Below are 11,080 nucleotides of genomic sequence, written 5' to 3'. Positions count from 1 at the left end.
TGCAAATATTTTCTCCCATTCTGTGGGGTTTTTGTTTTATTTATGGTTTCCTTTGCTCTGCAAAAGCTTTTCAGTTTAATTAGGTTCCATTTGTTCATTTTTGTTTTTCTTTTTATTACTCTAAAAGAAGTAGATCCAAAAAGATATTTCTGTGATTTATGTCAAAGAATGTTTTGCCTAAAAAAATAATAACTAGGAAGTAGGTGCAGGTGTTACTATTTTGTGTTACCAATTAGCCGATAACCTTGCCAAGTCTCTCTGGTCTCTCTCTACCTCATTCTCCTCATGTATAAGATGAATAGGACTGAATCACATGATCTCTCAGATCCCTTCAAGTTCTAACATTATAGGCATACCTCAGAGATACTGTGGATTCAGTTCCAGACTGCCACTACAACAAATATTGCAATATAGAGAGTCACATGAATTTTTTGATGTCCCAGTGCACATAAAAGTTATATTTACACTACACTGTGGTCCGTTAAGTGTACAATAACTTTATGTCTAAAAAAATACACTCCTTAATTAAATTCTTTATTGTCAAAAAATGCTAACCATCATCTGAGCCTTCAGCAAGTTGTAATCTTTTTAATAGTAAAGGATCTTGCCTCCATGCTGATAGCTGCTGGATGGTGGTTGCTATAGACTGGGGTGAGTGATAATGAGGTGACTGTGGCAATTTCCTAAAATAAGAAAACAATGGACTCTTCCTTTCACAAATGGTTTCTCTATAGGATGCAAAGCTGTCTGACAGAATTTTACCCACAGAATTTTACCCAGTCTGAAGTCGATCCTCTCAAACTCTGCCACTGCTTTATCAATTAAGTTTATATAATATTCTAAATAATTTGGTGTCATTTCAATAGTCTTCACAGTATCTTCACCAGGAGTTGTTTCCATCCCAAGAAACCACTTTCTTTGCTCATTCATAAGAAGCAACTCTTCATTCCTTAAAGTTTTATCATGAGATTGCCACAATTCAGTCATCTTCAGGCTCCACGTCTAATTCTAGTTCTGTTGCTATTGTCACCACATATGCCATTACTTCCTCCACTTAAGTCTTCAACTTAACCCTCCAAGTCATCCATGAGGGCTGGAATCAACCTCTTTCCAAACTCTTATTGATGTTTATATTTTGACCTTTTCCCATGAATCATAAATATTCTTAATGGCATCTAGAATGGTGAATTCTTTCCAGATTTTCAACTGACTTTTCCCAAATTCATCAGAGCAATCACTGTCTAAGCCAGCTATGGCCTTATGAAATATGTTTCTTAAATAAGAAGACTTGAAAGTTGAAATTACTCTTTGAACCATGGGCTACAGAATGGATGTTGTGTTAGCATGCAGAAAACAACATTAATCTCACTCTACCTCTCCATCAGAGCTCTTGGTTGACAAGGTGCACTGTCAATGAACAGTAATAAAAACTATTCTGAGAGGAACCTTTTTTTGAGCAGTAAGTCTCCATAGTAGGCTTAAAATATTAAGCTAACCATGTTGTAAACAGATATGCTGGCAGGTTTTGTTGTTCCATTCCTAGGGAACAGGTAGAATAGATTGAGCATAACTCTTAAGGGCCATAGGGTTTCCAAAATGGTAAATTAGCATTAGCTTCAACTTCAAGTCACCAGCTACATTAGCCCCTAACAAGAGAGTCAGCCTGTCCTTTGAAGCTTTGAAGCTAGGTATTGACTTCTCCTGTCTAGCTATGAAAGTCGTAGATGGCATCTTCTTTCAATATAAGGTTGTTTCATCTACACTGAAAATCTGTTTTGTTTGTAGTCACCTTTATTAATTATCTTAGCTGCTGCTGCTGCTGCTAAGTCGCTTCAGTCGTGTCCAACTCTGTGCAACCCCATAGACGGCAGCCCACCAGGCTCCCCTGTCTCTGGGATTCTCCAGGCAAGAACACTGGAGTGGGTTGCCATTTCCTTCTCCAGTGCATGGAAAGTGAAAGTGAAAAGTGAAAGTGAAGTTGCTCAGTCGTGTCCGACTCTTTGCAACCCCATGGACTGCAGCCCACCAGGCTCCTCTATCCATGGGATTTTCCAGGCAAGAGTACTGGAGTGGGATGCCATCGCCTTCTCCAAATTATCTTAGCTAGATCTGGATAACTTGCTGCAGCTTCTACATCAGCACTTGCTGCTTCATCTTGCACTTCTATGTTATGGAGATGGCTTCTTAAGCCTCATAGACCAACCTCTGCCAGCTCCAAACTATCCTGCAGCTTCCTCACCTCTCTCGTCCTTCATAGAATTAAGAGTTAGGGCCTTGCTCTGGATTAGACTTTGGCTTAAGGGAATATTATGGCTGGTTTGCTCTTCTCTTCAGACCACTAAAACTTTTTCTATTGCAACATTAAGGTTATTTCACTTTCTTATCATTCATGTGTTCACTGGACTAGCACTTTTAATTTGCTTCAAGAAATTTGCATTCACAACGTGTCTGTTTGATGCAAGAGACCTAGCTTTCAGCCTCTTGGCTTGTATTCCTCACTAAACTTACTCATCTCTAGCATTTGATCTAAAGTACAGACATGTGACTTCCCCTTCACTTGAACACTTAGAGGCCAGTCTAGAGTTTTGTTTTGTTTTTTAGTATTTTACTATTTTTTATTATTAGTCTATTTATTTGGCTGTGTCAGGTCTTAGTTGTAGTGTTCAGGCTTTTCTAGTTGTAGCACTTAAGGTTAGTTGCCCTGTGACATGTGGGATCTTAGTTCCCTGACCAGGAATTGAACCTGTGTTCCCTGCATTGAAAGGCTAATTCTTAACTACTGGACCACCAGGGAAGTCCCTATAGAGTTATTAATTGGCCTAATTTCAAGATTTTTGTGTCTAATGGAATACAGAGGCCTGAGAAGTTGGAGAGAGATGAGGGAATACTGATTCAATGGAGCAGTCAGAATATACACACCTATCAGTTAAGTTCATTCATCTTAAAGGGGTATGATTCATAGCACCTAAAATAATTACAACAGTAACATCAAAGATCACTGATCACAGATCACCAAAACAAATATAAAAGTGATGAAAACATTTGAAATATTGCAATAATTACCAAAATGTGACACAGAGACATAAAGTCAACAAATGCTGTTAAAAGGAATAAAGTAGCACCGATAGATGCTCAATGCAGTTGTTACAAATCTTCAACTTATAAAAAATGCAATACTCTGAACTACAATAAAGAAAAGCACAATAAAACAAGGCATACTTATACACAACTCAACATTAACTAACACCTCTTTGCTATTGTTTTCTTACGTTAAAAATAAGACTTGGTGCCAAATACAGACCATGAAATAGGCTCTGAATATATGACCAATTGGAGAAGGCAATGGCACCCCACTCCAGTACTCTTGCCTGGAAAATCCCATGGATGGAGGAGCCTGGTGGGCTGCAATCCACTGGGTCACTAAGAGTCAGACACGACTGAGTGACTTAGCAGCAGCAGCAGCAGCATATGACCAATACTCACTTGGCTTTGTATTTTCCATGAAATTGAAGGAGAAATGCAAACCATGACAGCACTGACCATCGTTGAAGCAGTTTAGCTGTATGTCAATTTGACCCCAAAATCACCATGGGAACAAAAAGAACTTCCCTATCCTTGAAACTCCAGTACTTTGGCCACCTCATGCGAAGAGCTGACTCATTGGAAAAGACTCTGATGCTGGGAGGGATTGGGGGCAGGAAGAGAAGGGGACGACAGAAGATGAGATGGCTGGATGGCATCACCGACTCGATGGACGTGAGTCTCAGTGAACTCCGGGAGTTGGTGATGGACAGGGAGGCCTGGCGTGCTGCAATTCATGGGGTCGCAAAGAGTCGGACATGACTGAGCCACTGATCTGATCTGATCTGATCTGATCCTTGAACTGGTACATTGAGTAATGACCTCAAAGAAGTCCATGTTCTAATCCCTGGAAACTATGAATATTTTACTTTATGGGGCAAAAGTGACTTTGCTCATATGCTCATAGATTTTGAAATAAGGAGATTATCTTGTAACAACTGGGTGGCCCCCAATATTGTAATCACAAGAGTCTTTGTTAAGAAGGAAGCAGGAAAGTCAGAGTCAGACAAGATGTGATGGTGGAAGCAGAGTCAGAGAGATTTGAAGATGCTTTGCTGCTGTCTTTGAAGATGGATGAGAGGGGAAACAAGCCAAGGGATGTGGGTGACCTCTAAAGCTGGAAAAGTCAAGGACATAGTGTCTTCTAGAGCCTCAGAAGAAATGCAGCCCTGTGGACACATTTTAGACTTGTGACTTCCGAAATGGTAAAGTAACTTGTGTTCTTGTTAAAGCAGCCATGGGAAACACATTCGATCATGTGAGGAGTGCTGTGGCATTTCCCTTCTCCCGAGGCTGACACACCCAATACTTGGTTTGATTTCAAGAGCAGCATCTTGTGTCATATTGTCTTCCTTTCACTCTAACGATTTCTCAGTGATAACTTCCCTCGAAACACACAGATGGCCTAGAACCATGCAGTCGCCCCTTTTCATTTTACACCTCCCACTCAAGCCCCTATCCATTCAAGATTTCTTCAGCTAACAAATTTACTTTTTTCCTATCACCCATACCTAAAAACAAAGTGATACCAGATTAGCCTGCTTTTAATCTATTTATAAGACACTAGACTGAAGTGCTAATAAATCTATAGACTTCCCTTGATCCTCTGAATCCCAGGATGGCTTCCTTGTTGATTATATTTTCTTTCTGCAGCTGAAATAGAAACCTCAGGGGTTAATGCCTCTTAATTCATTTAAACGAAAACTCTGCATTAGATAAATTGGGGACATCTGGAGGACGTGGCAGAGAAGAGATGGAACATGATTATATTAGCAAAGGAGGGATGATAACACTGCTGGCCCTCAGTTACAAGGTCTTCTGAAGTTCTAGAGAGCACACATTTTATTATTTTATTTACTCATTATTAAAAGCACAACGTTTATAATCAATATGGCCATTGCTGTTTTCCCCACTCTACAGATGAGGAGTCTGAGACCCCCACATAGCTGACAGGTGGCAGAGGGGGAGCTTCCTGTGATGTCCACATGACCTTCACCCCTCCACAAATGCCAGCCCTGGGGAGAAGCACATAGATGGACAGTAAACTGAGCCTCTGGGGGAATATGACCCTGACTCCTTAGCATATGCTGCAGGCCTCTGAGGAGAAGGAAATGGCAACCCACTCCAGTATTCTTGCCAAGAGAATTCCATGGACAGAGAAGCCTGGTGGGCTGGTGTCCATGGGTTCCACAGAGTCGGACATAACTGAAGCGACTTAGCATGCATGCATGCATAGGAGAAGGAAATGGCAACCCACCCCAGTATTCTTCCCTGGAGAATCCCAGGGACAGAGGAGCCTGGTGGGCTGCCGTCTATGGAGTTGCACAGAGTTGGACATGACTGAAGCGACTTAGCAGCAGCAGTAGCAACAGTGGGTCTCTGAGAAATGTGACTTAATGTCTTTGAAGTACAGAAGCAAAGACAGACATCAACATCAATGGTATGGTTGATGATCAAACTCTGAGCTCCATAAGCAACTCTGAGTCTGACTAGGACTTTGGATAGGAAGAAATATTCAGTTATATGATGGAGCAAAATCTGAAGTGCTGAATATTATAAGCTACATAAACAGGGAGCTCTCTCTAAAATTTTTATTTTCTGCACTGAAGAACTTCATGTGCTAATATATTTATGGCTAAAACTCTAGGCTGATGTATTAGTACAATGTCAGAGACATGGTAAAATACTTGGGGTCTTTACAGCTCTGACTGTCTACAGTAGCTCACATGCTCTCTCCCAGTGGCAGACCCATATGGCTGCAAATTCTACAAGTAAAGGCATTAGAGGTAGCTGACCTGGTGGACACATTTCTCCTATTTGCATATTTCCTTGATCTTTGCATCTCACCACCAGGAAGTAATTCTTCAAACTTTTCTGGCTGAACCTCAAATCCTAATGCTTCAAATAGCAGAACAAATACAGAAAGGCAGGTCCATAATCTGTCCTTCCCATACTTCTTGGTGTGAGTATATTCTATGCCTTATCATCCCCCCACTTACTGAATATAGTTATTAGAGTTGCCATCAGAAATGATTGTGTAGAGTGGATCTCCCAGCAGTGTTGTAACTATGCATTTTGGTGCCAGGGCAAGCATAAAACATGCCCTCAAATTAACTTTGCAACACATACCTTGGCTTACATATGGGTGTTATTGATAATACTTGCTATCTGATAGTTCATGTTTTAGCTAATTATTCCTGCTGCTGTTGCTGCTGCTGCTCAGTCGCTTCAGTCATGTCCAACTCTGTGCGACCCCATAGAAGGCAGCCCACCAGGCTCCCCCGTCCCTGGGATTCTCCAGGCAAGGACACTGGAGTGGGTTGCCATTTCCTTCTCCAATGCATGAAAGTAAAAAGTGAAAGTGAAAAGTGAAAGTGAAGTCGCTCAGTCATGTACGACTCCCAGCGACCCCATGGACTGCAACCCACCAGGCTCCTCCATCCATGGGATTCTCCAGGCAAGAGTACTGGAGTGGGGTGCCATTGCCTTCTCTGCTAACTAGGTGTTAAACTTAGTGACACTACATGCCTGTGTTGTTGAATTAATTGCACAATTATTTAAAAATTAACACACTAAAATTCAGAGCCTTAGGACAAAAGTGTAATGCCAGGTCAAGTTACAGATCTAGTTACAGACAAGGAAGAAAGAGAAAAAAGATGTAGTCAATAAGGGTAGAAATTTGAAGCACATAGAATTCATTAATCTGATAAATATTTATTGAGCAATTCCTAACATGTCAGGTACAATGCAAGTCATAAAGATCCAAGAGAGAATAATTTTGATGTTCATGCAGTTACTCCTGGTGCAAGTAAAGAGACCACAAAAATTGGCATTTGTAATATAGTAAGTCTGTCATATTAATAAATACAGGCTGATATGTAGGGTTCCAAAGAAAGGTACCTACTCCAATGTTGGTCACAAAAGACTCTCAAAGGAGGTATGACTAAGCTAAAATCTGAAAGATAGGAATCAGTCAGAAAAGCTGGGAGGCTGGAGGGAAAACATTCTCTGAAGGTTAATTTTATGTGTCAACTTGTCTAGGCCACAGTATCCAGATCTGGTCAATTATAATTCTAGGTGTTTCTGTGAAGGTATTTTTTTAGATGGAACTAATATTTAAATCAGTAGACTTTGCATAAAACAGATTAACCTGCATAATGCAGAAGGTAATTGAAGGCTTTATTATTAAAAGATGGACTTCCCCCAAGGAAGAAGAAATTCTGCCAGGTGGTGGCCTCCAGTTCGAATTGTAACTGTCCCCTGGGTTTCCAACCTGCCAGATTTTGGACTTGCCTGTTCCCATAACTGCATGAGTTAACCACTTCAAAATAAATCTCTCTCCATATACATCGTATTGGTTCTCTTTCCCTAGAGAACTAATTGATACAGATTCCAAATACAGGGATTAACATGTGCCAGGACCTTTGAGGCATAAGCAGAGCTGGTGCCAGATTGAGAGATCAAGATTCATGCTGCTTCCCAGCTACGAGATAAATAAGATAGGGGATCAAATGCACAGCATGCTATTATATAATTATCAATACTGTATTATATACTTGAATGTTTTTAAGAGAGTAGATCTTAAATGTTATCACCACCTACGTGAAAAAAAAATTGTAAATATGTGAAAGGAAGAAGATGTTAACAAACCTTATTATGGTGATCATTTGCCTTATATCAGTTCAGTTCAGTTTAGTTGCTCAGTCGTGTCCGACTCTTTGTGACCCCATGAATCACAGCATGCCAGGCCTCCCCATCCATCACCAACTCCCGGAGTTCACCCAAACTCATGTCCATCGAGTCGGTGATGCTATCCAGCCATCTCATCCTCCATCGTCCCCTTCTCCTCCTGCCCCAATCCCTCCCAGCATCAGTATTTTCCAATGAGTCAACTCTTCGCATGAGGTAGCCAAAGTATTGGAGTTTCAGCTTCAGCATCAGTCCTTCCAAAGAACACCCAGAACTGATCTCCTTTAGAATGGACTGATTGGATCTCCTTGCAGTCCAAGGTATTCTCAAGAGTCTTCTCCAACACCACAGTTCAAAAGCATCAATTCTTCGGCACTCAGCTTTCTTCACAGTCCAACTCTCACATCCATACATGACCACTGGAAAAACCATGGCCTTGACTAGATGGACCTTTGTTGGCAAAGTAATGTCTCTGCTTTTTAATATGCTATCTAGGTTGGTCATAACTTTCCTTCCAAGGTGTAAGCGTCTTTTAATTTCATGGCTGCAATCACCATCTGCAGTGATTTTGGAGCCCCCAAAAATAAAGTCTGACACTATATACATGTATCTAATCAGCACACTGTCCACCTTCAGCTCACAGATGTTGTAAGTCAACAGTATCTCAGTAAAGCTGGGGTGGAGGGGGAAGACCCATGCTGAGCTGAAAAAGCAGCAGGGCCAGCCATGGCAGGGTCTTGGAGTGTGCCAGGAGTTTGCCTAATAACAAGGGACTGTGTCAGCCTACTGGGTTTTGTCTGGCTAGCACTTCTCCACCCTTTTTTGGGAACTGGGCCTCAGCCCCACACTGCAACCAAAGAGCTTCCACAGAAAATACCTGTGTTTTACTCTACCCCCTGAACACTGTTACTGTTTCTGGATTAGGTATAGGACCCAAACAGGCCAATGGGAGTTCTGGCTTGAAATTTTTAAACTAAATGAAAGGGAGTGTCACTATTTGTACAATGGGATGGAAAACCTGTAACTTGTTAACAGAGGTGTTTCCTGTTTGTGAAAGACACCAGGGTGCAAGGAGAGAGAATGAAATTGATAACAGAAATATCACTGTGAGATGGGGAGGACAGAGTATTTGAATTCCCCCATCCCCTCTGTTCTTGAAGTCCAGCTGCATCCCAGCTCATCCCACACTTTAGTGACAAGAGTTTCTTAGGTCCTTATGCCCTAGGATTTCTTTTTTACTGAGCAACCTGAGGATCTGACACTTGAGATAAAGGGTCCAGATGAACACAGATTCTCCCAAAAACTGTAAAGAAGACAGCAGATGAACAACTGTACATTTTAGGAAGGGCACAGCAGCTTCAGTTTGAAAAATAATTGGAACTGGAGACAAGCAGAACATTTAGGCTTTTGCAGAAAGCCAGGTGAGAGGTATTGGTGGCCTATGCTGTGAAAGAGGCAGTGGGCATCTAAAAATGAGAAATTTTTCCTGCCCTTCTATATGCAGGAACCCTTTTAGGTACCATAGATACAGCAGTGAATAGTGTCTGACTTTTTGTGTCCCTATGGACTGTAGCCTGCCAGGCCCTTCTATCCATGAAATTCTTCAGGCAAGTATACTGGAGTGGGTAGCCATTCCCTTCTCAAAGCGGTCTTCCCAATCCAGGGATTGAATTCAGGTCTCCCACACTGCAAGCAGACTCTACCATCTGAGCCACCAGGGAAGCCCAAAGGGATGATGCAGGCTCTATTTTAGATAGGATGGGTGGAGAAAGGCATCTCCAAGCAGAGATCTGAAGCAGATAGAGCAGTAAGTCATCTACAGTGTGGAAGGTGGACATTGCAGGCAGCAGAGATCTCAGTGTTCTCTGCTGGACACATTAAGTTTGAGATGCTGTTTGGATGCCCACATAGAGACTGCTGGTATGAGATTCAATATACAAATATCTGAACCTCAGCAGAGAGGTCTAATAGATTCTGGATTTGTCAGCAGATATATGCTACTGAATGCCTTTGAACTCAAAGAACACCTAAGGTAGAAGTGCAGGACTGAACCCTGGGCTCTGAAGAGTTTAGCGGTAGAGTTAAAGAGAAGGAGTATTCTGGTTTCTGCATTAGAGAGATCAATAGACAGAGGCTGAAAGAGATGTTACACGAGCCCTTTCTTAGAATCTGCCACAGTGATTGAGATGGTTTGTAGACAGGAGTAGGATCAAGGAGTACAGTCCAGCTTATTGAATTTTCATACCTATGGCATTAGCCATCTGGGTATATGGGCTTGATGCTCAAGAAAGAAATCTGAGCTGAGATGGATATGAGCATCTAGCACACAGGTCAAAAAAATTAGGTCAGTAGGAAGAGAAAAGAGATGAAACCAATGCAGGACTTTTAGAAAGACATACATTAATTGGGTGGGGACGGGTGCATAAAATGAGGAAAAATCTGTAAAGGCTTTAGGGAAAGTTCAGGTTATCGGGGGAAAGGAACATACATTGGGACTTACCATGTGAAAAGTGCTAACCCTGACGTACAGTTGAATAGGATCTGTGTCAGGAGAAGAAAAGAGGCTTTGGGGCTTTAAAAAAAATTGATCAAGGCTGGAACTTTATTTCCATGTTTGGTAACTGTGGGACCCTGAACCAGTTGTTCAACTTTCTGAACTTTAATATTCTTATTTGTAAAACAAGGTCAATAACATCTACTTCACTGGATCTCACAGAGTATCTGCCACATGATTAGTGCTCACCACTGATCCTCTTCTTCCTCCCTGCTCTAAAGTTTCCATCAGGAAGGCAGGGCATGGTAAGATAAATAACAATTCTGAAAATGGGAATGTCAGAGGCAGGTGAGGCTATGGTAAGTAGAAGAGGGTATACAGTAAGAAGAGGCTACAGTGAAAAACTGCAATTTGTATGGACCTTCTTCGACAAGAGCGGGGCTCAGATCTGGGGCTCTCAAACCATTAGGGCCATTAGATCACCCAGAGCAGCTTGTCACAAAGCAAGTTCTTAAGACCTGCCTCCAGGTAGTCTTTAGGTTAGAAGTGGGGCCACATGATTCTTCTACAAGCAGTGCTCAGACTCATACGGAGGAGACACTAATTTGGATAAGTGGAGGAGGATTTATGTACAGAGCATTCTAGGGGTAGGTTGTAGGGATATGCATGGATTCACAATCTGTTTAAGTAGAGGGGTCACATGAAAAATCATAGCATGTAAAGGAGAAAACTGAGAAATGAATTCTGGAATTGTGGGCAAGATCAAGAAGTGAGTATACACACAGCCTTAATTTTAAAGCTCTTCCTTTAATTTCA

The 11,080-nt window shown here is 41.6% G+C and overlaps 1 protein-coding gene across 1 annotated transcript in view; it reads right to left on the bottom strand.

The window, feature by feature from the left end:
• The window catches only part of GDA (guanine deaminase), a 249,691-nt gene that overhangs the window by 217,305 nt on the left and 21,306 nt on the right, over positions 1–11,080 (bottom strand). The window lies entirely within an intron of this gene.

Source organism: Bos grunniens, chromosome 8, assembly GCF_055505025.1.
Source record: "Bos grunniens cultivar Pamir isolate PY7600 chromosome 8, Bosgru_T2T1.0, whole genome shotgun sequence".
Classification (NCBI taxonomy): Eukaryota; Metazoa; Chordata; class Mammalia; order Artiodactyla; family Bovidae; genus Bos; species Bos grunniens.
This window is presented reverse-complemented; position numbering and strand designations above follow the sequence as displayed.